This window comes from Pinus tabuliformis, chromosome X (genome assembly GCF_031772625.1).
Source record: "Pinus tabuliformis cultivar Carrire ecotype Pingquan chromosome X, CPIR1, whole genome shotgun sequence".
NCBI lineage: Eukaryota > Viridiplantae > Streptophyta > Pinopsida > Pinales > Pinaceae > Pinus > Pinus tabuliformis.
The window spans coordinates 631,361,020-631,388,191 of record NC_142308.1 but is presented as its reverse complement, the minus strand read 5'-3'; the positions used below and the strand labels follow the sequence as shown (position 1 = coordinate 631,388,191).

The following is a 27,172-nucleotide window of genomic DNA, read 5'->3' as shown; positions in this document are numbered from 1 at the left end:
TGGGATTTTTGTGATACTTGTCTGTTGTATGATCAAATATAGTTCAGGCTTAACTACATAAAGATTTAATGATAAATCTGAGTTTCGAAGATCTATCTATGCCCATGATTTATCCTATAGAGCTTCTATGTAAGACAATTGGTAGTTCAGTAATACCCAAGAGAAAATCATTTATTCAGAATTTCAGACACTCCTCAGTGAAGGTGGTGTAAAGCATGCCCTCCACACAAGCAACGACAATAAATTTTCCGTAGGGCTTTGCATTCTTAGAGTTGTATCTAGAATTTAGATTCTATACTATGTGTTGCAGGAAGCATTCTAGAATTTCCACCTTTAATGATTGAATTTTGGACTGAATAGAAAGTTAGATGAGAAATATCAAAAGTAGCGTTTTGTCATGTTGCTTGTATACTTGTCATAGAAACAAATTGTAGTTATGTGCAACATTGCACAGGCCCTCAGCTTCATCATAACAGTTATTGGTTGACATCATTTTCAGAAAAGAAATATATGGTTCTTAACAATACATATTAAAGACAAGTATAAAATGCCGATAGATGGCTTCCTCACATCTATTGCAGAATTGAATGCTTTTATGCCTATGTGCACACTGCACATGTTCTCTTGTAGTAGGTGCAAATGGTATGGAATGAAAGATAAGGTACCCTCAAGTCACACAGTTTGGGTTTGAGATCGGGTTCGGCAGTGGTTAAGTTCGATTCAGGTTTGAATTTTCTGATGAGGTTCAACATTAGGTTCAACTATATATATTACTCAAACACATGTACATATGTAATTTAGAATGAAATATAACATAAAAAGTAAGAAATCACATCAATAAACACGTGAGTAGGAATTTTGATTAATAAATATAAAATATATATGAAGAAATGGTTACTCTGAGACACAGCTGACAAGCATGATGGAGAAATGCACTTGCACCAAAATTTGATACTGTGGTCCCAGAATCGTGCCATGGTCCCATTTTAATTTTTTTTTAAACAAATTTTAAAAACCCTAAATCGAACCTGAAGTCAATCCTGATCTTTTTTCTGATTAAATTCGTGATTCAGTTCGATTCGGTTTGATTTGAGGTTTGTCTTTTAGGTTCGGCGAATGTGGACAAACCTAATTTTTTTTACCCGGGATCGCTGAATTTTGAACCTGGACCTTCAGGTTTGGCAAACTTTGTGACTTAGGGTATCCTCAGTGTTGTTATCAAGCAAACGAACTTCCTGCTGACATGTGTCCAAAGAGTGGTATCTCAAAATCTACTTAAATTCACTGCCTACAAATTCAGAGTGTTCCTATAAAGGGAATTTCAAATGAACTAAAAAATACATTTTTTGGACTTGTTGCCGCCTTGCTTATAACACCTAAGTTGATGTTGAAAAATCCTCGACCCCACTAGGTGTGTCCTTGGTGGCAAAGCTCAGAGAAGGGGTTGTCACCTAATCCCAACTCTCTTCATCTAGGCTCTCTCCTAGCTAAATCCAAGGGGGTGGACCCTAAGGAAGGTTTCTAAAGGAAAGACTTTGTTGAAAACAACAAGTTATAGGAGACTAAGGGCAAGGCAATCACTTTTCAATGCAAAAGATAAATTCGCTTAAGGTCAATATTGCATTTAACAAAAGTAAAGATGAGAGACCAATGCCTTATAAACAATGCTCAAGTAAAGATTATATACTTGTGAAATGGAAATAACACTTCAAGTTACAAGGATAGAAATGCTGCAAGACGAGTGTTAGTACAAGATGATAGCGTAAATTGAAATATAAGCAACAAAATAGATCTTGTAAGATGAATGAAACTTGTACTTCTACTTCAAGGGAGGCTCAAATGAAATGGGACAATATCAAAGGACAATGAGCAAGTAAGTTAGATAACAAGTACAGGACGACATGCAAGGTTAGCTTGAACATTAGCTTCTTTGTTTAAGATACAGAGAATGTGAAAGTAGGACTTATGCGAGAATGTTTCTAGGATGCCATTAATTCTTCGAAGAAGAGAGGAGAGGAGGTCGTTCTTTGGAAGAGAGCCAAGTTGGAGATGCTGAATTGTGATGAGGGAGTCCCCTAAGATGACTATGGAAGAAATATCTTGTTCTTTTGCCTGGTGGAGCTCGAAGAGTAGCCTGTACATTTCAGCAAGGTTGTTTTTTTTTTGTCCTTGACCCTAGGCAAAATTAATATCCTTATTTCCATTGGGATTTAAAAGAATCCCTCTCCCTTCTGCCACCCCAAGGTTCTTTTTTGAGGCTCTATCGAAGAAAAGGATCCACTTCTTTTGCCAAGCACACCAATTCTGAATTCTTCTTCTGTTAGGCAAATTTTCCATTTCGCCTTATCTGAAGGATTTGAGGGAGTGACAAAAGGAAGAGGGCCCAATGAATTCACAAGAAAATGGCTTTCCTGATAGTCCAAAGATGGGTCACACTCTTTTATTTTCATTTTGTTTGATTCTACACATAGGGAGAGAGGCTTAGAAGTTGTTTGCCTATAAGGGATTGAGACATTTTTAAATATGGCATTGTTTCTGGAGAGCCAGATCTGCTAGCAGATGAACTTCAGAGGAGAGGTCCAGACCCATTTGAAACCAGGCTTACCAGAAAAAGAACCTAAATAATGGTTCTGCAATTGGTAAATAAATCAAAGATATAATCTGGTACTTTCAATCGGATAAATAAGGGACCCAGAGCAACAACCCAGACTTGGGAGGAGTAGGGATAGGATAGGAACATATGGGGGATGAATTCTTCATACATCTGCAAAGGGGATAGCGTGAAGGGCCACTAATCCCTCTTTTTTTGAGATTTTTAGAGGTAAGAATCTTTTTGTGAAGGAGGATCCAACGGAAAGTGTCGACCTTGGGAATGGCATTATTCAACTAGAGTTTTCTCCAGATAGATGATTTTGGAGGGATCTGCACAGAGAAAAACAACTCTTCATACCCCGCTTTGATAGCATACTCATGAGATTTCCAACCTAATCTTCAGTTTGACGATTTATGCGAGCACAACTCGACAATCTAACTTTGAGCATGTTCCATAGATTGGTGAGGTTGATAGGTATATGTTCTAGATACCATCCCATCCAAGTGCCAACATTATTCCAATGAGAGATTTGAGCTAAAGTGGTTATCCTTCGAGTTGTCAAATAATTTTGGAGTGACCTAAGGTCTTCAAAGTCTTGGAGAGGAGGACAGTTTATGATGGAGTTAGTCCATAATTTGATGCTGGAACCATTACTTGGTGTCTAGCTGAGATGATTGCTGATCAGAGAAGATTTTGCCTCTAAATTAGCGAATAAGATCTCAAGGTGGGAGGCTCAATCCTATTTCCTCCACTAGGGTGCATGTACTTGTTGGAAAGAACTTGAACCCACTAGGCTTCCTTGTTTGTTTTCATTTTCCAGGCAAGTTTGGCTCCCATTGCTTGGTTCATGAGTGCTGGATCCTTGATCCCCAAAGACCATGGTTTCTAGGGGCGTGAATGATATTCCAATTGATCAAGTGAAATTTCTTAGAGGAGGTTTTGCTGCCTTCCTCAAAGGATTTCGCAGATGGTTTTTCCCAAAGCTTGCAGAATGTATTGGGGCACCAACAAGGCAGAGAATTGGAACAAAGGAATGACCGACGAGACTGATTTGGTGAGGACTATGCGTCCAACTGTAGTGAGCCGTCTAGTGCTCCAAGATTCCAATTTATTTTTGATATTTGATAGAATCGAATGCCAAACTTGAGGAGAGAGAGTTTTTGAGCAAATAGGGATCCCCAGGTACCTAAAATCTTTCCATCCTTCCATAGTGCTGAAGCCAAATATAGCACCAATTTGGAGTCGCTTGGCTATAGAGATATTTCAGGTATAAATTTGAGACTTAGCTGAATTAGTTAATCCTCCAGTAGGGACAGTGAAATTGTCCAGGACTAATTTGAATCTGTGGGCAATGGCCACCGAGGCTCCCCCAAGCAGGATGGTGTCATCAACAAATTGGGTGTGGTCGACGCTTTTAATATTTGGAGTGAACTCGATGCCAAGAAGGTGACCCAAGCTGCATTTGTGCTCAAGTTTCTTGCTAAGTGTATTAGCCATCAAGATATATATAAATGGAGATAATAGATGCCCTTAACGAAGACCATGAGAGGCTCAGAAGAAGTCAGAGACTTTGCCATTAACAAGAGGAGTGATCCATGGAGAACTGATGTAGATGGAAATCCATTTTATGAAAGTACTTTCGAATTCCAATCTGTTCATTACTTAAAAAAGAAATCTATGCCTGACTTTATCACAAGCGTCGACCATGTCTAATTTGATGGCTATTCCTCTGTCCCCTCTTGCTTGGCTGGCATAAACAGCTTCCTGGACCAGAATTACATTATTGAAAATTTGTCTCCCAAGAACGAATCCTCTTGGATTTCAAAGATAGTAGCATGGAGGAATTGTTTTAATCTTTCAGCCAGGAGTTTGGATATAATTTTATAGGAAACATTGCATATTGAAATGGGCCGAAATTTGAGGAAGGAAGAAAGGTTATTTTCTTTGGGTATCAGAGAAAGAAAAGACAAATTTATGCCACTTCCCATACAACAATTTTTCAACGAGTTGCTGATCATTCTGCAAAGGTACCACTTAATTAGCTCCCAAAAGTGCTGATAGAAGTGAGTTGTAAAACCATTCAGACCTGGTGCTTTATCAGGATGGAAGGAAAATACTACTTTGTGAATCTCTTCTTCAATGGGAGGAAGAATTAATTTGTTATTTATGTCTTTAGAGATGATTGGCTAAATATGCTCCAACATATAATCTTCAGAATCCATAGACGAAGGCTCGCCTTGAGAGTAAAGGTTGCTGAAGAAGGTAACCACTTCCTTCTTGATTTGTTGAAAATTGCCAACCTTGGTTCCGTTAACCACAATCTCCTGAATGGTTTTTTTTCCTTTCCCTATTCTTGGCTTGCTTATGGAAAAATTTTGTATTTCTATCACCGCCTTGAAGCCACACACTTCGAGGCTTCAATCTCCAATATTCTTCTTCCTCGTTGAGTAGAGCATAATACTTGTCAAACATGAATTTGTCCTACCTCATCATTTCCTCATTTACATGCTCCTTTTCCATGGCTATGTGGAGCTGATTAATTGTTCGCTCCAAATTGTGAATAGCTCCTTGGCTAGCTGTTTTCGTGGATCTCACCCAGGGTTTAATGCAAATTTTTGTTGAGAAATCTAGGGCTTCAATATTAAGTGATTTCTCTTCTCTAGATAACTGCTTGTGAATGCTTTTTACTTTCTTAGATTAGGATCTTCCTTTACTTAGATTATTAGTGTTCTTTTTCATCAAACAACTGTCAATGCATAAACCATAAAGAGACAAGAGACACATAATATAGGGCTATCAGTTAGCGCAAAAACCTCTCCTAGTTGAGAGGAAAACTCGAACAAATTCTTCTTATAGAGATTGTAAAGGACGAATACCAAGACCAAGACCCTTGACCTATTTGCCTCCAAGACCCAGACACAAAACCTCCTTTTGCCCCTTTTTTCTTCTCGACTTCTCTTTAACTTTGGCTACCTTCTGGTTCAGACCTTCACTAGTTTCGGCCTCCTCGAGTTAGACCTTCAATTGTGCATAAAAACTTCTTCTAGCTTGCCTCGTCTTCCTCTTAAACTTGCCCTACTTCCAATTGGGCTACCTAAGAGGATTGTAATTCCTCTCGGCTCTCTCTGCAACAAGTGTCCTCTTCCTTCTTCGCACATGTGTCCTAAAATAGACCCAAAACAAATCCAAAAGATACCACAGACCTTGCTCTCCCTTTGCTTCACTTTGCTGGCTATAGGACTATGTTTCTTGGCCCTTTTGCACTTCTTGTTTTAGACTTGATCACCAAAATTTTGATTCTGAAATGTGGCTGAGCTGCCCTATTTATAGTTGTTTCCTCATCAAAATAAGACTTGTTGGAGGGTGAGCCGACGTGTCATTTGGAGGAGATCATTTATTCTATTTTGAAGCCGACTTGAAGGAGAGGTCTTGTGCTTGTCTTGGAGGGATTTCATACTTATTTTAATGACTCATACAAAATGTAACATGCCCACGAAGGGTCCTTCATACGTGACATTGACTCAATTTGACTTTTATGACTAAATGACAAATCCTAAAGGCTCACAATGGGAGCCATTACTAAAACTAAAATTCCTTGTTCATGAAGCCCATGAGACAAGCGTTACAATAATAATTTTATTTTCTTCTTTTTATCAATTACATCAAATCACAATTACATATGTCATTATGAAGACCGAACCTAGTTACACTTTTCAACACTCCCTCTTAACTAGGGAGGTATTCATAATGGTACTTGGTCATTCTCAATCTGAAGAATTTCTCATAAGAAGAGTCGGATTGGTAACCCATCTGTTTAGCATCATATCAGCCAACATTGTCACATAGCAAGGCCTTGACTAACAACTCTATCTCTCCACAAAACTTGAGCTCAATGCTGGCAAGACCAATGATGTATAGACACCCTCATCATTGTCTCTATCAGAACATACCCCACTCGGGTTCTCAGAGTGTGTTCAACCAGGACTATTCTTATCTTGGATTCCTAGTCCTCAAATAATATCGATCCTTTACGACTACTCTTATCTTGGATGCCCTAACACATCCTCAAAGAGCATCGGATGCCAGATGTTTACCCAACTCTCCATTTTGTCTTCCCAAGTGAAGACAAGAATGATGTGTCTATCTCTCCCTCTTATTTAGGGAGGACATATCTATTCCAATAAAGGAATGTACTCATTCCTACAGAAGGAATGTGCCTAAGCTCCCTCTTGGCTTAGGAATTTTGTTTCCAAGTTTATACCAAGTAAGAAACTTGTTTCCAGGCTCCCTCTTTATTAGGGTCCTATAGCAGCTCCTCAGGTGGAGATGATGGGACAACCAATTGCTTGAAGAACTTCTCCTCACGATGTCATGAACTTCTTTTCGTTATCTAGGAGTCTTCATGTTTGGGACTTCTTCATAGTGCACAAACCATCCATCACTTTCATCCATGAGTTAGTCATGTAATCATCAGAAAGTGATCCATCAGTGCATATCTGGCCTTCCTTCATGCGATGCTGCCTTTTTCATGCCATGTTTCCTTAAGGATCTTTGTTCCTACTACATGGGCATCGATGGTGGAAGACATCCATAGATCTTCCCTCGGCAGTCTTACATAAGCCCATCCAAATATTTGTTCAAAAATAAGAAATGAACACTTAAATCAAAAGTACCTTTATGATGGTCTTTCATCATGACATCTTCTAGTTTGCATCGGCATCCTGCATACATATCGACACATCTCCCAAAGATATATATATATATATATGTCAAGGGTCTCTTTCTCTTTCAAACTTTATCAGAGTCTACATATCTTTCTTGGAGATATCCTAGTCAGATCTCTTGGCTTCTCGGATGTTGATTTCCTTTACCATGGTCGCATATTCCCCGATCTCTTCCTTCCTTTCTTTTACACATTCCATTCCCAGGAACTTCCAATCACAGTTCCTCCAATTAATGTCAACCACCTCATATTATGTATGAGGACATATTATGTTGATTTCATCTAGTGAATGTGTGACTTATACATTTCTGCATCCCTACGAAGGAGAAGATCCTTCCTTTTGATTATGCTCTCAAGATAGAGCATTGATTCATGTTACCTGCAACCATATCACATGACTCTCCAATATTGAATGTAAGTATACATACCTCATTTTTTTTGGGTCATCCAGACTTCTTGCAATAACTTCCTTGATTGAAAGAGCTTCAATCCCTTGATCTGCTTCACCTTTTATGTCATCATACCATCATCCCATGAATTCCACAATTTTGGAATTCTTGATGAAACACTTGCTTCCCCTCTTGATTGGTGAACCTTTCAATGAAGATTCCATCAGAGAATTTTGAGGATCTAAAGTATCCCCATTATCTGATGTTCGATGGGATGTAAAGTTCATGGAGGACAGAGCTTTCAAGAAATCTCAAGAAATGCCTTCCGAGGAGCAGTCAAAAGACGAACCCTTGGTCCAACCACTTCGACCAGCAGAAACTAGTACTAGAAATTCTCCTAAAGACAAAGCTTCAGAACAGGAGGAATCTCAGGAAGAGGAAGAGCTGATGAATGTGCCCACTACTAGTGGAAGAATGAGCCGAGAACTCCCACAGATTCTACGGGATGCAAAGGACTTCATTGGTGCACCCAGGAATAATAAAAGGGAGCAAAGACAACTAGATAGATACCAGGCCCTAGTAGCTCAGGTTGGGGAACCTTCTAGTTTTCAGGAGGCCGTTCAGCATCAAGTATGAGTAGATGATATGGTGGAGGAATACAGTTCTGTAATGGTCAATGATGTTTGAGAAGTGGTACCTAGGCCTCAGGACAGGTCAGTGGTAGGTTCGAGATGGATCTACAAGGTCAAATATGCTGCAGACGACAGTGTGGAGAAATACGAAGGCAGGTTTGTGGCTAAGGGGTATGCTTAGAAGGAAGGGATAGACTACGAAGAAACCTTCGCCCCAGTAGCCAGGCATACTTCTATTACAACCGTGATATCTCTTGCAGCACAGATGGGGTGGGAGATTCACTAGATGGATGTCAAGATGACATTTTTGAACGGGGTAATAAAAGAGGAAGTATACATTGAACAACCAGAGGGTTTTGAGACACATGAGAAGAAATCTCATGTATGTAGATTAAAGAAAGCCTTGTATGGGCTTAAACAGGCACCTAGAGCGTGGTATGGTCGAATTGATGGCTACTTGCAGAAGATAGGGTTCGTCAAGAGTGACGCAGACCCTAATCTCTACTATCTTGTTGTAGAGAATGAGCTTCTAATCCTAGTGTTATATGTGGATGATCTTTTCTTGACAGGATCATCCATGCTCATCAAAGACTGCATGAAGAACCTAGCCACAAAATTTGACATGAAGGATTTGGGACAAATGCATTATTTCGTGGGGTTGGAAGTTTGGCAGCAGAAGGGTGAGATCTTCCTTGGACAAGGGAGATATGCTACAAAAATCTTGAAGAGATTCAAGATGCAGGAATGTAGACCGATGGCTACTTCAATGATCACCAATTGGAAGAAGATTGATGCATTAGAAGATAAAGACGTTGATCCCACCTTGTACAGGCAACTTATAAGGTCCCTGATGTATCTGGTCAACACCAGGTTAGACATTTGTTATGCTGTCAACACTCTCAGTCAGTTCATGGTGGAACCCAAGAGGGTGCACCGGGCAACAATCAAACATGTTCCTAGGTATATTCAAGGAACAGTCAAGCATGGACTATTGTACACCCAAGGCAATGACATCAGGCTGAGTGGGTTCACTGATGCAGATTGGGGTGGAAGTTTAGTAGATCGGAAAAGTACAATTGGGTACTATTTCAATATTGGATCAGGAATGACCTCCTGGTGTAGTAGGAAACAAAAATCCGTGGCACTGAGCTCAGTTGAAGTAGAATATATGGTAGCTAGCACAACTTCCTGCGAAGCCATATGGCTTAGGAAATTTCTTGTGAATCTATTAAGGAGAAGGATGGAATCGACCAAGATTGTGTGATAATCAGAGTTGTATCAAGCTCTTTGAGAATTCGGTATTGCATGATCGGTCGAAGCACATTGATATCAGATGTCACTTTGTCAGAGACTGTGTCCAACGAGGAGCAGTACAGTGGAGGTACACTCCTATAGGAGAATAGGTGGCAGACATCCTCACCAAGGCTCTAGGAAGAACAAAGTTTGTTTATTTTAGGGAGAAGATGGGGATGGTGAAGAACACATTTCAGTAGCAGAAATGGATAAGTGTCGGGCTTGCAGTGCAGCAGTTAGTAGTGGCAGTGCTACGCGCAGCATGATGCAACATATTGAGAGGGTAGCTACAGTACATATGTAGCAGTGTCATGGGCAGCAGTACATGAAGTAGCAGTGCATGGGATGTGAGCCAGCAGGCCAAGCATCGACACAAGTCCCGATGCGGAAGATCAGTGTGATGTTTCTGTGGTGAAGCATTACTAGAGCACATTCCTCGCTAAGAGGGAGTGTTTATTTTTGGTAGCATCGGATGTGCTCTAGCCTTGAAATTTGGAGGAGAGGCTAAGGCACATGAGATTTCAAAGACATAGAAATCGTTTTGAGAAATTTCGCCCAAATGAGGAGTTATTAAAATAATTTTTAATGGGTTCTTAAGTCTAAACTTAGGAAAATAAAAATATTAATGGGCATTAATAAAGATAAGGGTGAGAAAATTCTAAGAGACGAGGATCAAGTCTATCTTAATCTTAGCCGTTGATTCATCAACAGGGAAAGTATAAGAGAAGACTTGAGGATCATGTGGAGACACATCGGTAGATACTCAATATCTCAAGGAAAATCGATTCTCAAGAGAAGGAGATCGATTTTAGAGGGAGAGTTGCAGGGTGGAGGAAGAGGAGGGCATCAACAGCAGTCCGTGATTGAGGAGGAGGTGACGCAGGGACAGTGAGAGACAACGCAGAGAGAGACGCAGTCCAGAGGAGAGACGTAGCCCTCATGCAGGTTGACGCAGAGGGACGCAGAGCCACTCAGAGCCACACAAAGTGATGCAAAGGTGACACAGGAGTGAGAGAAGGGTCTCCAAAGTGTCAGAAAGTCAGAAAGGGAAAGTCTCAGGTGTTTTCTTTCAGTTTCTCTGTAAAATCATTCCTTGTAAAAGCGATTGTTGCTGAAGATTAATAAAACCCTCATCTGTTGCACTGGTTTTCCCGCATTGGGTTTTTCCGGGGACAATTGTCCAAAAACAACTGTGTTGATGTGATTGGTTCTTGTGCATGTATTTTCTCTATGTAATTATGTGATAATTGCAGTAGAATTTATTTTAATATTTGCTGAAGGGATTTCATAAATAAATTATTGTGAAGAATAAGTAGGTGAAATAAATCAGTTGCTGTGGTAGAATTTCAGCTTAGAAATTTTCACACTTAGACATCTTCAAGGGTAGCTTTTAACCATTTTGGCCTTTTCCTTGTGTCGGGTATGATCACAGGTTGAATAGGATTACATGGTCCTTCTTCTTCTTCTTCTTCTTCTTGATTTGTAGTAGGATTGTCGTGGTGCTCTTCTTCTTCGAATAGTGGTATGTCTTCGTCGTCGGAATCAATAGGAATATCTTTGGATCTTTTGTAGGCATGATTTTCATCAAATATAATGTCCTTGCTTACCTCAATGTGTCTTCCTTCTTTGATGTAGATTCTATATGCCTTTGAAGAAAAACTGTAGCCAACAAAAATCCCTTTAATGCTTGTAGAATCCAACTTCTTTCGTTTGTCCTTTTGAACATGGATATAGGAGGGACATCCAAAGATTTGGAGGTGGTCCACACAAGGCTTCTTTCCCATGAATGCTTCTTCAGGTGCTATATTATCGAGGATTCTATGAGGACTTCTATTTTGAATATATACATCAGTCATTGCAACTTCTCCCCATTAGATATTTTGGAATGCCTTGATCAAAGATCATTGTTCGAATACATTCTTCAAGTGTGCTATTCTTCCTTTCTGCAACTCCATTTTGTTCGGGATTATAGGGAACAATGAGCTCCCTCTTAATTCCTGCTTCTTTGCAATATACAATTATTTCTTGTTAAGTATATTCTCCACCATTATCAGCTTTATTCTTCTTTCGGATAAGGTCTCTACTTTAGACCTAAATTTCTGAATGGATTATGTCCTATATTTCTTTAGACCTTGTTTCACTGCTTGTAAATGGTTTCCTTGTATTCTTTCCTAAGGCACATCCCTTGCATATTCCTACATGATCTTCTTTAATATTGGGAATGTCATTTACCAATTTGTTGAGAGGGATTAACCTTGTAATGTAAATGGCCATATTTTCTATGCCATAGTTCAATGGGATTGATTTCCATGTGAACTAGGGCTTGAGGAGATGGTGTTAATACTCTATATAAACTTCCTTCACGAATTCCAATGATTCTAGCTTTATCAATGCTTGAATCTTTACCCCAAGCCAAAACCTTTCCATCTACAAAAGCAACTCTATCACCTTTATCTTCTAAGCAAGAAATTGAAAGTAAATTCTTTTTCAAACCTGGAACATATAGTATATTGTTGAGATGTAGCTTTGCTCCATTGTCTAGCTTTAAAGAAGTTGATCCCAGGCCTTTAACAACATAGCTTTTGTTGTCTCCCAATTCCATTGCATGAGAAGATTGCTCCTTTGATAGAGTATGAAGTTGTTTTCTATCTCCTGTCATGTGTCTTGATGCTCCACTATCAATAATCCATGCATTGTCATCATTGAGTGAACCTGTGAGTGCAACCAAAAACCCTTTGTCTTTGACTTTGTTGAATAAGTTGTAGATGACCCTTTTGATCCAACTTCCTACAATGTTGAATCTCATTTTCAAGTATCTTATCATAGAGGGAGTAGTCCTTTCTTTCAAGCCAATAGAGTGATCTCCAATCTTCCTTGACCTTAACTCTGATACCATGTTGAGAAATCAATGCTAGTAGAGTTAGGGTTAGATTTCTCTTTCTTGATAATTACTTGTGAATTATATTGGCTTCTTTTATATCTTTGTTATATTATCTTTCATCAAGCAATTACCAAATTATATGTGTATGAAGATCATAAGAACACGAGAGACAAGATGTAGGCACGCTTCTAGGGCAAAACCCCTATCTAGGGGAAAACCCAGTCAAACTTTTTCCTTCAGTAGTTAAGATGAGATAATCCAAGAATCTTCAACCTAGACATAAACCTCCTCCAACCACCAAGTCAGCTTCTCCTTCCAACAACTTCGACCTAGATATTCGACCTTGCAGCAACAACAGTTCAACCCAACAAATCCAAAATTTCGACCTTCCAGCAGCAGAATCTTCGACCCAACACTTTCAGAAGTTCGACCCTCTCAGCAGTAGAACTTCGATCCAACAACTAGCCCAGTAACTTCTCATAAGAGAGAGAAAGAGATAGCCCAAAATCTTTGACTTGTATTTCTTCCATCTTCACCTTGAACTTCACACTTTTCTGCACTTCCTTGATGTAGATCGAACTTCTTGAGTTGATGTCTCCAAATGAATTTAAACTACTTGTATATATAGGCTTTAAGTGAGGTCGAATTACCAAGTTTGAGGCTGACTTGATCTCCTTGAGGCCGACTTGGTGTGGAGGTGACAAATACCTTATTTGACTCAATAATAAACCTTTTTACATGATTCAAAAGCCCCAAGAAGGGTCTCTTTAAATGGACAATGACTCTAATGACTCAGAATAAATCCTAGAAGTCCTCAATGGGGACTTTGACCTAAAACATGATGACCCAAGCATGAAACTCATGCTTTAATAAGTCATAATAATAATAATAATTTCTTTTCATTCTTTGACTCAAATATAAATATGAAGACCAAACCTAGTTACATTCTTCAACAAGATCATCATCATATCAAACACATCTAGTCAGGAGCTTTACTTCTTCAACTTTTCTTGCAGAACCAAATTCAGCCTCAACACTTATTCCAAAAACATCTAAGTCTTGTTCACAACTTTATCAATCACGAATAACCATTAGTATTGCTTCAACTATTCTTCGATTTTAAACATCCCCATGGCCTTTCATCATGTCGTTCACTTCTCTTCAAGCTCTCTCTCAACTAGGGAGATATACACTTTCCTTTAACTAAGTAACTAGGGGACAAGTCCATCAACTATCTTCTTCTTGCAGTCACAGAAGCTCTTCCTTTTTGCATCAAAAATTCATCGGAGAATTTAGAGCTTCCCAAACTTCATCATTCCTTCACATGGAAACAAGATCATCTATCGAATTTTAATGTCATCGAGGTTCTCACAGCTCCCTCTTTCAATCATGCTCAACATCATCATCAAATTATCATGAAATATGAGGTAAGCATTTTCATCATCTTCAAGACCATGTACTTGTAATCTTTTAACAAGTACAACCAAACACAAATATATATGTACAAGAGCATCAAGCCAACTTTATCAATATAAGGTTAGCATGTCATTATAATATAAGCATAATAAATCAGATTTTAGACATTCAAGACCTAAACCTAGCTAGGTTTTATAATCAATTAAGAGTTTCATCCATTTAGACTTTTTGCAACAACATTTACTAGGGTTTCATCACAAACCCTAGATTTCATCATGAAAACTAAATCATATCAATAATCGAAAATATTATACTTCTAGGGTTTCATTATCATGCCCTAGAATATCAATCTCTACTAGGGTTTTGTTACAAACCCTATATTTCAAAAACTAAATCATGAATATCAACAATTAAGTTAGCATACCAACATTTCATCTGTAGGGTTCCATTATTATTTCCTAGAAACTTATATTAGTCTCACACTAGAGTTTTATTGTAAACCCTAGATACAAACATTAAACTCAAAAATTAAATATACAACAAATTTTGACCAGGCTAGGGTTTCAATTATACGGAAGCACATACACCTAGAGATCCATTTGTAGGGTTTTATATTGACTATTACAAGGGTTTTGTCATAGAAAACCCTAATTTGCCAAACTCAGAAAATTAGGGTTTTTGGACATCAACAACAAACCCTAAAAGGCTAGGGTTTTACCATAACATTACCAAAACCCTAAACATTAAGAGAGTAGGATTTCGACAAGAGATCTAAACTTTATCAATAATCCCTAAGAAGATTAGGGTTTCATCATTAGCATACCCTAAGCATCGAAAGGCTAGGGTTTTGTAGTGAACCCTAAGGTTAAGGTTTTATCAAAACAAAATGAGAAGAGATAGAATGATAAAGGTAGATTCAATCAATCGATTAATCACCCTAACGAGAAACCTTATGATTCAAAACTCTAGACATGAGAGAGTTAGTAATATAAAGCAAGTTTCAAATGAAGAATATTCATACCTTCTTCTGCAACAAGTCAAATTAAACATACCTTGAGTTGTTCTTTAACAAACCTTGTAGAGTTTCTTTAGTAACAAGTTTACTTTCATGACACTAGTCTTTTCCTTGAAGTTTCCTCCATAACCTTTGTGTATTCTGCAAGCTTTCGTACCAAGGAAAATACAAAGAAAGGATTAAGAGTATGCAATACAAACAAATCTCGATGTGTGAAGGAAATCAAACATGAAAGAGGAAACAAAGAACAATATACTTATCTTTTGGTAAAATGGTGAAGGCTCCCTCTTAATCTAGTCTTTTTATGAGGGATACCTATAACTTATCAAAAACAATTCAAGAATTTCTAACAAGACATATTAGATCTATAAACTCTAGAAATCAAAACATAAAAGAAAACATTACAAAACCTAAAGTAGAAGGATATGCAAGGGATAGTATCCCTAAGAGACTTAAGAAAATAAGTCTTTGACTTCAGATTCTTCAGTCTTGTTCTTCTTAGGTGGAGCTTCATTAGCAACAGTTGCATGTTCTCTCTCTTTTCTTATTCCTTGGATTTTCAGGACATTGACTCTTGTAATGTCCCATCTTGTGACAATTGTAACATTCAATCTTTGATAGGTCAATCTTCTTCCTTGGTCCCTTAAACTTCTTGAATCCTTCCTTCTTCTTGTGATGAGCAGAGTAAGCATTGGAGGTGTTGTTCTCTTCATCTTCTTTCTTGTCAACTACTAATGAGATGCAAGCTTCTTCTTGACTGCATGCATTCCACATTTGTTCAAAGGATGGTGAATCTTTCCAACTGCTAATACCTGATGCAAAAGAGCTCCATGATTTTGGTAAACCCAATAGTGCTGCAATTACAAGTTCTTTCTTTGGCACAACTTCATCAATGGCTTGGAGTTCATCTCTTATTCGAGAGATTCTTACAAAATAGGAGGACACAGTGTCATCTTTCGTCATCTTTATTGTTCTTAGTTCATTCTTGAGACTGGCTATTTGTCCAATGTTCTTGATGGTGAATAGTTTGGAGAGAGCTTCATACGTCCCTTGTGCAATATCTATGTTGGATATGTAGGGGATTAGATTGTTCTTTACTCCATCCATAATTAGATTCATGGCCAAGATGTTAGTTTCCCTGTACTTTTCTTTTCCTGCATCATCTGTTGGTTTCTGAACTTTCCCTAGAACAAAATCTAGTACTTTGTGCTTAGCAAGGATGAGATCGATCCTCTTCTTCCATGCTCTATAGTTGGAGGCTCCTTCTAGCTTGTTTTCTGACTTCATTGAGGTTGCCATAGACTTTATAATGTTTTCCTTACTAGATAATAGGTCTTCCTCTTCTTATATGATCCTTCTCTTTGACCCTTTCAATAGATCTTCAAGCTGCCTTTTTCTTTCCTCCTTCACCTTAGCTCTGATACCATGTTAGGAAACTAGAAAGGCAGAAAGGTTTTCTTATGTTGACAATTACTTGTGATATTTTTGTATTCTTATTAACTTTATTTATGTTCATCTTTTATCTTCTTCTCATCAAGCAATTATCAAAATAAAACATGAAGATCAAGGACATCAAATATCGGCTTTCAGCCAGGGTTAAAACCCCTATGAAGGGGAAAGCCTAATCAAACTCTTTCACTAGTAGATTCAAATCAAGATGAGACATTCCAAGACCCCGTTGACTTGGACAAAGACATCCTCCAATCACCAAGTCAACCCTTCCTTCTTGTAGACAAACTTTGCCATATCTTCCAAGTGTCAGCTGCTCAAATGTAGCGTCAAATCAAGATTTCAGCCCCCAACTACATGTCCAGAAACCCTAGAAGACTTTGCACGTTTGAGAGAGAGATTCCCAAAACTTCGATTTTGTCTTTCCCAACTTCTTTCTTCCTTCTCCTTTACTTCACTCTTCTTTTTCTCCCTCTTTCACTTGTAGATCGAACTTGTTGAGTCTATGTTTCAAATGAGTTGAGCTGCCTTTATATATATTGCTTCCACAGGGTCGAATTCCCTCTAACTGGGTCGACTTCTCCAGGATAGAGCTGATTTGGTGAGGAGGGACACAATGACTATTTTGACTCAAAAACAAATTTCTTTACATGATACAAAAGCCCAAGAAGGGTCTATTACAAGATGTCATGGACAAGTATTCTTGACATAAACCCTAGAAGCCTATAATGGAGGTTTTGACCTAGAAATAAAATAATAAGAGTATGAAACCCATGCTTAATAAATACTTTTCTTTTATATATAAATTTTTCTTTCTTTTGACAAATACATTACATCATGACTCAAACATAATTAAGAAGACCGACGCTAGTTACATTCTTCAACAAATCTCTCCTTCTACTTCATTAGCCAAAGCATCAAACTTATTGCCAGTATTTCTAGTGGTGACTGATTTGCTTGTGCCTTCTACGATCTCAGTTGATTATTTTTCGGGGAAGGTGGTCTAGCTTCCTTTGAGGGGGGTTGTTTTTGCTGTTGTGAAGAGGGAGGCTGCGGCTTTTGAGGACCTTTTCTCCTTTTGGTTATCTGCCATTGCTCTGTTGATTCACCTTGCTTGTTTGGATCTTCTGGTTTCTTGGGGCAGTTTCTGGCGAAGTGCCATAATCATGACAAATTTTTGCATTTGAAAAGGAGTTGGTTGTAGTCTAATTCTTGGATGTGCAACCAACTATCTAGGCTTAAGTTGATTGTAGTGGGTAGACCCTTTACTAGATCTACCTCCATTCAGATCATGTCACATGTGAAAAGCCCATCCTGAGGCTTAGCACAATCCGCTTATTTTCCCAAGGTGTTGCCAATACTTCTGAATGTGGCATCATTCCATCAATGAAGGGGAGAAAAGGCGGCTTCACCCAAATCGGGAGGGAGATAACATCACAATCTAGATTGAAGTTTGGGGTCCAACGATCCAGGTAAAGCCCTTGAGCACCCTTGAAATAAGGGCCACTCCTAAAGATTTTGTTTCGATGTGACTTTTTCTCAAATAAAAAGGTATAAAAACCTTTGCCACAGAAGGACGGAGTGACTTCCACATTGATCAAGGGTTTCCAATTGTTTAGGACCCATTGGCGAATAGATTGAGGGGAGGGCCACAATCCCATGAATTGACCCACGAGAGCCCAATATGCTAGTTGAAGGGCATGGATATTGGCCTGCGGAGTGGAGATCTCGACCTTGAGGATTTCATCCAGCTTTTTTTACGAATCTAGAGGAGGAAGACTTCTAGAAATTCAAGCCATTCGAGACCACAAAGTTAAACGCAGTGATATTTTGGTCGAGAAGCGTAGGGGAGGTCGGATTGATCATGATTGACCACCCGACCTGATCAGGGTCTTGCAAGCTGGAAGTAGGAGGGCAGAGTTGAACAAGGGATCTGCAGAAGAAGGGATGAAGGATGGCAAAATGGAAGGAGAGGGAGGCGCATCGAAAGAGGCGCCAGCTAGGGGGCCAGGACTAAACCTGTTGCAGTTAGCGAGGCAGGGGGGTGCTCAGGGCCGCAGAGGAGAAGGATTCAATTAGATGTAGGATTAGGCCTAAAATTCAATAAAGTTTTATAGTTTATTATCTTAAAATCTATGGGTGTTGTATTCCTTGATATGTAGGTTATGATTGTTAATTGGTGGATCATTGCATGATAGCTACAACAATATCAGCCCTTACAGATAGTGTAGACACTCTGCCCTATTCATTTAGTTGAAGGTCTGCTAGAACATTGGATTGTCTCATTCCCTGAGCCAAAATTAACTTGCTGGTTGTGTTCCATCCAGTGTTGCATGAATCGAAAGCCGGATTCACGGTTTGTATGGATCCGTGGGTGATCCGGCCTCAAAATCGCGGTTTGGAAACGTGGAACCGCGGATCAGGCTGGAAAACACGGTTCCTGGTCTATCGAAACCATGTCGGCCCAATCCGCGGCTCCGGGGTCAGATCACCCGTGGATCTGTTGCGGATTGGGGCGACTTCGGGCGGATCCCGAGTGGTTCCGATGGCTGCCAACCGGTTTCGCGGGCTAGACCCACTTATATCTTTTTTATTTTTTACTTCTTTTTGGTTAATTATGGTTTGGGGTGGGTTTAGCTTGGGTTAGGGAAAAGATTGAGGGGAATAATTTTTTTTTTCTTCTCTCATTTCCTCACTCTTGTATTTTTGGAGAGCTTGGAGAAGAGAGGAGAAAGGAGGAGAAGAGAGCTTGGAGAAGAGAGACTTGAGGAGAGCTTGGAGGAGTGAAGGAGGAGCTAGGAGCAGTGAAGGAGGAGGAGCTTGGAGGAGTAAATAAGGGCTTCCCTTTACACGAGCTAAAGAGGTAAGTGCAAACCCCAAACTCCCTCATTTTCTATCATTGTTGTTTGTATTTTTTCTCCTCCCTCTCCTACTCTTTCCTATTATTTCTTCTTGCTCATTTAATTGCAGGTTGTCCACCACCTATATTCATATTCCAAGATAGTGTTCTTTTGTCTTCTATTTATCATTCCACTTTTAGTTTTCAACTTTTCATGATGACAAGGGGGAGTAGGAATAGAAGGGAAGAAGAACAAGAGGATAGTGGTCCCCATATGAGTGACCCAATGTATGATGAGGAGGAAGGGTTTGAAGAGGAAGGGGATGAACCTGAAGAGAACATTGAAACACTAGAGGGGAAAGCTGCATTGACACCCTTGTGGAACTATGTGACCAAACTTGAAGGGGGAAAAGGTGGTGGAAGCTACAAGTTTTTGTGCCCTCATGGTTGTCATGGAGGAAAACCATATAGTGGTTCATATACCCATGTGAGGAGGCATCTTTGTGGGGTGTTGGACAGTGATGACAAAAAGGGTGCCATGGGGATACAAATTTGCCCAAACGTTTGAATTGAACAAAAAAGAAAATAAATCCAAATAGAGGAGGTTGCACAACAAAAAAAAGAAACAAAACCTCAGTCTGAATCAAGTGCAACCTCTAGATTTGGTAGGTCATCTCCTCATGGTACTTTTGCAACCTATGGAAGTAGAATAACAATAGGGGATTTCCTGAATGTTGCTGGGAGGGATGATGTGGATGGAAAGATAGTCCAATTTATTTGTGCTTGCGGTGTACCATTCAATGTGCTTCACTCTCCCTATTGGCATGACATGGTTAAGGCCATCAATGAAGCCCCAAAAGGATACAAGAGCCCCAACTATGAGAAAGCTAGAACAATGTTATTAAAAAGGGAAAAAGCAAAGGTTCAAAGAACTTTGTCACTTTTTACAAATGAGTGGGTGGATTGTGGGGTATCCATTGTTTCAGATGTGTGGAAAAATATTAGAAACCAACATTTGATAAATGTTCTTGGTGTTTCTGTTAGTGGTGCAATATTTATTACATGTCATGACTCTTCCGTCAGTGCAACTTCCCAAAACATTGCAGATCTCCTATTGCAATCAATCAGAGATGTTGGTCCTAATAATGTGGTTCAAGTGATCACTGATAATGCAACAAATTGTAAGGCAGTATGAAAAATTATTGAGCGTACTCATCCACGCATTCTTTGGTCTGGGTGCTTGGTGCACACATTGAACCTTGTGATGCATGATATTGTGAAGCATAAAGAATGTGGATGGATTAATGAGCTTTACAAGAGAGGGAATCAACTCATTAAATTTATCACAGGGCATACAAGGGAAAACTACTTTTATGGCGCACTTACTCCAAGTTGCAGTTGCTTAAACTTGCAAAAACAAGATTTGCAAGTTATTACCTCACCTTTAGGTGGCTAGTGAAGGTGAGACAAGCTTTAACTAATATGGTGACCTCTGAATCATGGGAGGAAATTGACACTGATAGAAATGGTGCTAATGTAGCCAAGGATACTATTCTTGACATGTCCTTTTGGACACAAATTAAATATGTTTAGAAATTCACCAAACCAATTTATTACATGATCAATTTTGCAAATTCAAATCGACCAATAATTGGGGGGGTGTATGAGCAAATGGATAACATGTTGGGGCAGATTAAAGACATTGTTGAGCTTAGAGATATCACCTTGTACAATTATATTCGTGCAGAGGTGGAAAAATGATGGGATATGGTAAACATTCCATTGCATGCCTTAGCATATGTTCTGACACCTAAATACTATCATCCATCATGGCTTTCAACACTAGCATGGGGGAGGGGGGGCGGGAGCAGGAGAAAACCACACCTAGATCTAGAGGTTCTATTTGGTTATATGAAAGCATTGGATAAATTAGTCCCTGATGAAGAGGAGGCTTCCATGGTACGTAAACAGTTGAGCAACTATACGCTTAGCAGTGGTCCATTTGGGAACATGCATGCAATTAGAGATCAAGAGAATTTTTCTTCTTTTGAGTGGTGGAACATGCATGGAGGTGCTACTCCATTTTTACAGACTTTGGCTTTGCGGGTGCTATCACAGGTGGTAAACACTTCTTCTGCAGAGAGGTGTTGGAGCTATTATTCTTTCATCCACAATATTAAAAGAAACAGGTTAAATTTAGACTGAGCAAAGCGCTGGGTTTATGTTTACTACAACTTGCGATTGTTGTCCCATTACTGTGATGATGCAAAGACTAATAAAGACCTTAAGGTTTGGGACTGAAATCCAGAGGAGCCCAATTTGGAGGATGGAGTGTTGCAATTAGAGCAATTGGAGGATGCTCTTATCCAGGATGATGGTGATCGAGTTGAGATGCCACCCCCATCCAGTCCATTGGTTTCCAGGTTCCATGCTTCAACACGAACAACAGCGGCTTCATCTTCATCCATTCCACAGTCACTGCCTCAACTTCCAGAGCCACCATCTTCTTCATTGCCACCACGTGGAGGCTCACGTCTTGTTCGTGGTGGAAGGAGGAGAGATTAGTAGATATATTCACAATTTACTACTTTTGTCATAGATTAGACTTGTAAGCTTGTTGTGAATTTGAACTCTTTTGTCTTACTCTTCCTAGTTCAGTGTGTACTTGAGTCTTGGTGGTGGCCAAGCAGCCTATTTTGTAAACATTATTATTTGAATCTTGGACATGACTAATGATGACAATTGCTCACTTGCTAGATAAGTTACTTGAATGTTTGGTGATTTTATCTTCTAAATGTTTTATGTTTTATAATATGCTTAAAAAATTGATGTATGTTTGTAATTGCTAGAATCTAGATGGTTGATGCTTGAATAAGTAATCATTGATGTACAATGGAATCATCGATGCCATATATATCTTGATTTATGTAAAAATATGCATGTTTTCATGTCTTCTACAACTAATTTGGTATTTGGGATGTCTTTTTTGAATATAAATGCAATATATATAAATGCAATATATATATATATATATATATATATATATATATATAGTAGAGGCTTTCGAGATGCTTTGCTTCCTAGACTTTTTGGAAATGACACTTCCGCGTCCCTGCTTCCAAAAGACGTCACCGCTTCGTGCAACCTTGGAACTTCCATCTCATCCATAAGTTGAAATGCTTCCTTTGGCTTACGTTTGGCTTGTTTTCTTATGCCTTGCTCTTATCCATTGGTAGAAGATCATTCACAACGTTTTAATGCTGGTTGAGTGACTTTGCTTGCATTTTAATACTTGTTGGGCATATTTCCTTTGCCAGAAGATCATTCACAACATTTTAATGTTGGTTGGGTGACTTCCTTTGCCCACAGGCTGTTCATAGCACCAGAGGACTCGCTGGGTGTGTTGTCCCTTACCCATAGGCTGTGTTTTTCCTTCCACAACCACTTTCACTCTCTCCTGTATGCCACAGGACCCTCAAAGTGTTTTATCCTTGGTTTTCAACATGGTCTGAATTATGGGGATTTATGCTTCACTTACACACAACTTTTGATTTTGGTCGACTCATCTCTGGTTGGATGGAGTGAGCTTTATGGCTCAACTTGTGGCATTGGGTGTGTAATATTATAATTGGTTTTTCATTCTGCTTACTGTTCACTGAATTGTGTGTGAAACCCAATTGGCTAAGCAAGGCTCAGTAACCCATGTCAAAGACAATAATTACAAAGCATTGAACCCAAATTGAACAGAGAAAAAATTATTCCACAATAGGTATTCATCTTGATGAAATGGACAAGCCATAGGTCTACTGTTTATGGATTAGTCTTTTACCTATTTTTCATCTTGGATGCAATTGTCTTGTCGTTTATGAACAAAGAAACTTCGGGATGAACCCAACACTTTTTGTCAAGGGTGTAATCTCCTCAATTGTGTAGTTGAATCAAACTGAATCTTTTAGGTAGATATTGTTGAAAAATGTGTAACTAGGTTCGGTCTTCATTAGTATGAAATTTATTCTTGTAAATATAAAATGAAAAAGGAATTATTATTATTATTGAAGCATGGGTTTCATGCTCAAGTTCTTTTATTTTATATGTCAAGCACCCATTGAGTGCTTCTAGGGTTTGTCCTAGGTATAAGAGTCATTGTCATATATGGAAGACCCTATGGGCACATTGTATATTGTAAAGAAAATATTATTTTGTCTTGAAAGTGTCAAAATACCTCCAAGATCAAGTCGGCCTAATGAGCTGTCAAGTCGGCCTACATGAAGAGCAACATCCACCCTTGAAGAAGCCTATATATAAGAGGAACTTGTCCTCCATTTGGATCATTCTCTCACTCATATCTCATGCGAAGAAGAGAGCAACAGAAGGTCGAAGAAGGAAGTGCGAAGAAGAGAAGGACAAGGAAAGTTTAAGTGTTTAGGTCTGTCTACATTTTTCTGGGAATGCGAAGTTAGGGTTTCTGCACGAGTGGAGTCTAAGGTTTGATTTTGGAAGCAAGAAGAGCAAGAAGGAAAGCAAAGGTCTCTTAGGGTTTCCTACTAGCCCTAGGATCCATATCAAGGCAAGCGAAGTCAAGGGAAGAGCAGTTAGAGGGAGATCAAAGTCTCCTAGAGAGGAAGCAACAGTTGTTGGGCAGCAGAATTTCAGATTTACTGGGAGGTCGAAGATATTGCAGCTGGAGGCCGAGGAAGACTTGATCTTGGAGGGTATTTGTCTGAGTCTAGGTCATGGTATTCGTCAATTGAAAGATCTGAAAGATAAGAAGAGATTTTCGGGTTTTCCCCTCAAGAGGAGGGGTTTTGGCCCTGGCTTGCAGCCTATATACTGTGTCACTGTTCTTACTATTTTGGTAACTGTTTGATGTATTGCACATTGGAATAATAAAGATCAAAGCTAATAATTAAAAAAGTAACACAGACAGTTATCAAGTTAAGAGAATTAACATATACATTGCCCTATTGAATTCTCGACATGGTATCAGAGCTAAGGTTATCTAAGGGCATCATGAAGCTCTCCTCTACAATGAAGAAGGTCATCAAAAGGATTGCAAGCCATCTCGAGAAAGGTATCAAAGAAGTATGGAGTCTCATATTCTCTTCAAAGAAGGTATGACTCAAAGAAAAGGATGAAGGACTCTTCTCGGTTCTCTCTGGGACATTCCAAGACGAAGATATCTGGGTGATTGATATCGGTGCATCAAGACACATGATTGGTCACTCCCACCAATTGAAGACCTTGCCAAAAGGAAAATCTACATACTCTGTGGAACTTGGAGACAACAAAAGCTATCCAGTGAAAGGCATTGGATCATCATCTATAAGGCTTGAAGATGGAAGCAACATCCACCTCAACAACATTCTATTCATTCCATGTTTGCACAAAAATCTACTTTCTATTTGAAGCTTAGAAGATAAAGGAGATAGAGTAGCTTTCATTGATGGAAAACTAGTTGTATGGGCTAAAGGCACAAACATAGAACAAGCAAAAGTAATTGGCATCCAAGAAGGAAGGCTCTACAGATTAATATCTCCTGTAAATCATGCCCTAGTCCACACTGAGATTAGTCCATGTGAACTTTGGCACCGAAGGTTTGGTCATTTACATTTCAAGATTCTACCAACTCTAAATTCCATAGTAGATGGAATACCAAATCTAAAGGAGGATCATGAAGGTGTCTGCAAAGGATGTGCATTAGGCAAGAATACCAAGAGATCATTTGGAAACAATGCTTCATGGTCGAAAGAAATCTTGGATCTTATTCACTTTGATGTATGTGGCCCTATGTCTCCCAAATCACTTGGAGCACATCTTTATTATGTCACATTCATAGATGATCATTCAAGAAAGACCTGGGTTTGCTTAATGAAAAGCAAGGACGAAGTATTTACTAAATTTCAAGAATTCAAAGCAGAAGTGGAGAACCTTACAGAAAGAAGAATCAAGATACTAAGATCTGATAATGGAGGAGAATGAATATACATCTAAAGAGATTATAACATTCTGTAAGGAATCTGGGATCAAGAGGGATCTGATAGTTCCATATAATCCTGAACAAAATAGAGTTGCAGAAAGAAAGAATCGATCCATTGAAGAAAGTGTAAAAGCAATGTTACACGATCAAGATCTACTGAAGTTTGTGTGGGGTGAGGCAACAAAGACAACAATCTACATACAAAATCGATGTCCTCACAGATCTTTAGACAACAAGACTCCGGAAGAAGTGTTCACTAGGAAGAATCCATTTGGGTGTCCTGTGTATATACATATACCTAAAGGCAAAAGAAAGAAGTTGGATCCTTCCTGTGTGAAAGGTACATTTGTCGGATATAGTAACTCATATAAAGCCTATAGAATCTACATGAAAGATGAACATCACATTAAAGTTAGTCATGATGTCATATTTGATGAAAGCATAGCATTCAAGAAATCGAAAGAACTTTATATAGATTCTGATGACGAAGAACTTCCTATATTTGAGGAAGAAGCTAACAAGGAAGAAGACAGATCTCACCATGAGGAGGAAGGACCTAGTGAACCTGTTCAACCTGTGGTCATTCAAGAAACAACGAAAAGACCTAACTGGTGGAAGTCTACACTAATTGATGCAGAAGGTCATGGGGTAGCTCAAGGATCATTTAGAGAAAGTAAAAAATCCAAGAGATATTCTGGGTATGCTACATACATGACGAAGTTAATAGAAGCAGAACCATCAACATTTGAGGAGGCTATAAAACATCGAGAATGGAAAGATGCCATGAATGAGGAATATCAATCTATAATGAAGAATGGAGTCTGGGAGATCGTACCTAGGCCCGAAGACAAGTCTGTGGTTACTTCCAAATGGATCTATAAGATCAAGCATGCAGCCGATGGAAGTATAGATAAATATAAAGAAAGATTTGTGGCCAGAGGTTTCTCTCAACTCGAAGGCATCGACTATGAAGAAACATTTGCTCCAACAACAAAGATATACTACATTTCGATCATGAGTCTCTCTAATAGCATCAATGGAATGGAACATCCACCAAATGGATGTCAAGACTGCATTTCAGAATGGCACAATAGATGAAGAAGTCTATATAGAACAACCCTTGGGATTTGAGGCAAAAGACAGGAGGGCATATGTTTGTAGATTGAAGAAGGCACTATATTATCTCAAGCAAGCGCCAAGGGTGTGGTATGCTAGGATGGATGCATACCTACAGAGATTAGGCTTCACGAAAAGCTTTGCTGACTCAAACCTCTACATCAAGGTTGTGAACAATGAACCTGTAATCATTCTTCTGTATGTAGATGATCTTCTCTTGACAGGTGTAGAAGGTTGAATTGAAGAATGTAAGAAGCAATTGGCAGCAAAATTTGACATGAAGGACCTTGGTCTGATGCATTACTATTTGGGACCGAAAGTTTGGAAAGAACCTAATGAAGTCTATTTAGGTCAAGGAAAGTATGTGATTGAGGTATTGAAGAAGTTCGACATGATGGATTGTAAACAAATGATCACTAAATTGAAGAAACTAAGAAGTTTCAAATCAAGCCCAGTGGATCCCTCCAGATACAGACAACTCATTGGCTCACTAATGTACTTAGTGAATACTAGACCGGACATGTTTTGCAGTAAATGTACTCAGTCAGTTCCAAGTGGAGCCGAAGCATGACCATTTAATAGGAGCAAAACATATTCTGAGATATCTACGGGGAACCATCAACTACTGCTTGAAGTATGATAGAAGGAATGATGTTCAACTAACTGGTTATATAGACTCCGACTAGGGAGGCAGTGAACAGGATGGGAGAAGCATTACGGGAGGCTGTTTCAACTTAAGATCCTCTATGGTCTCATGGATAAGCAGAAAACAAGACACCGTTGTGTTAAGTAGTGCTGAAGCTGAGTATGTTGCAGCATGCGAAGTCAGCAGGGAAGCAGTTTGGTTAA

The 27,172-nt window shown here is 39.1% G+C and overlaps 1 protein-coding gene across 1 annotated transcript in view; it reads left to right on the top strand.

The window, feature by feature from the left end:
• Nucleotides 1-27,172, top strand: part of LOC149141578 (uncharacterized) — a 318,849-nt gene that overhangs the window by 89,245 nt on the left and 202,432 nt on the right. The gene's annotated exons all lie outside the window — the stretch shown is intronic.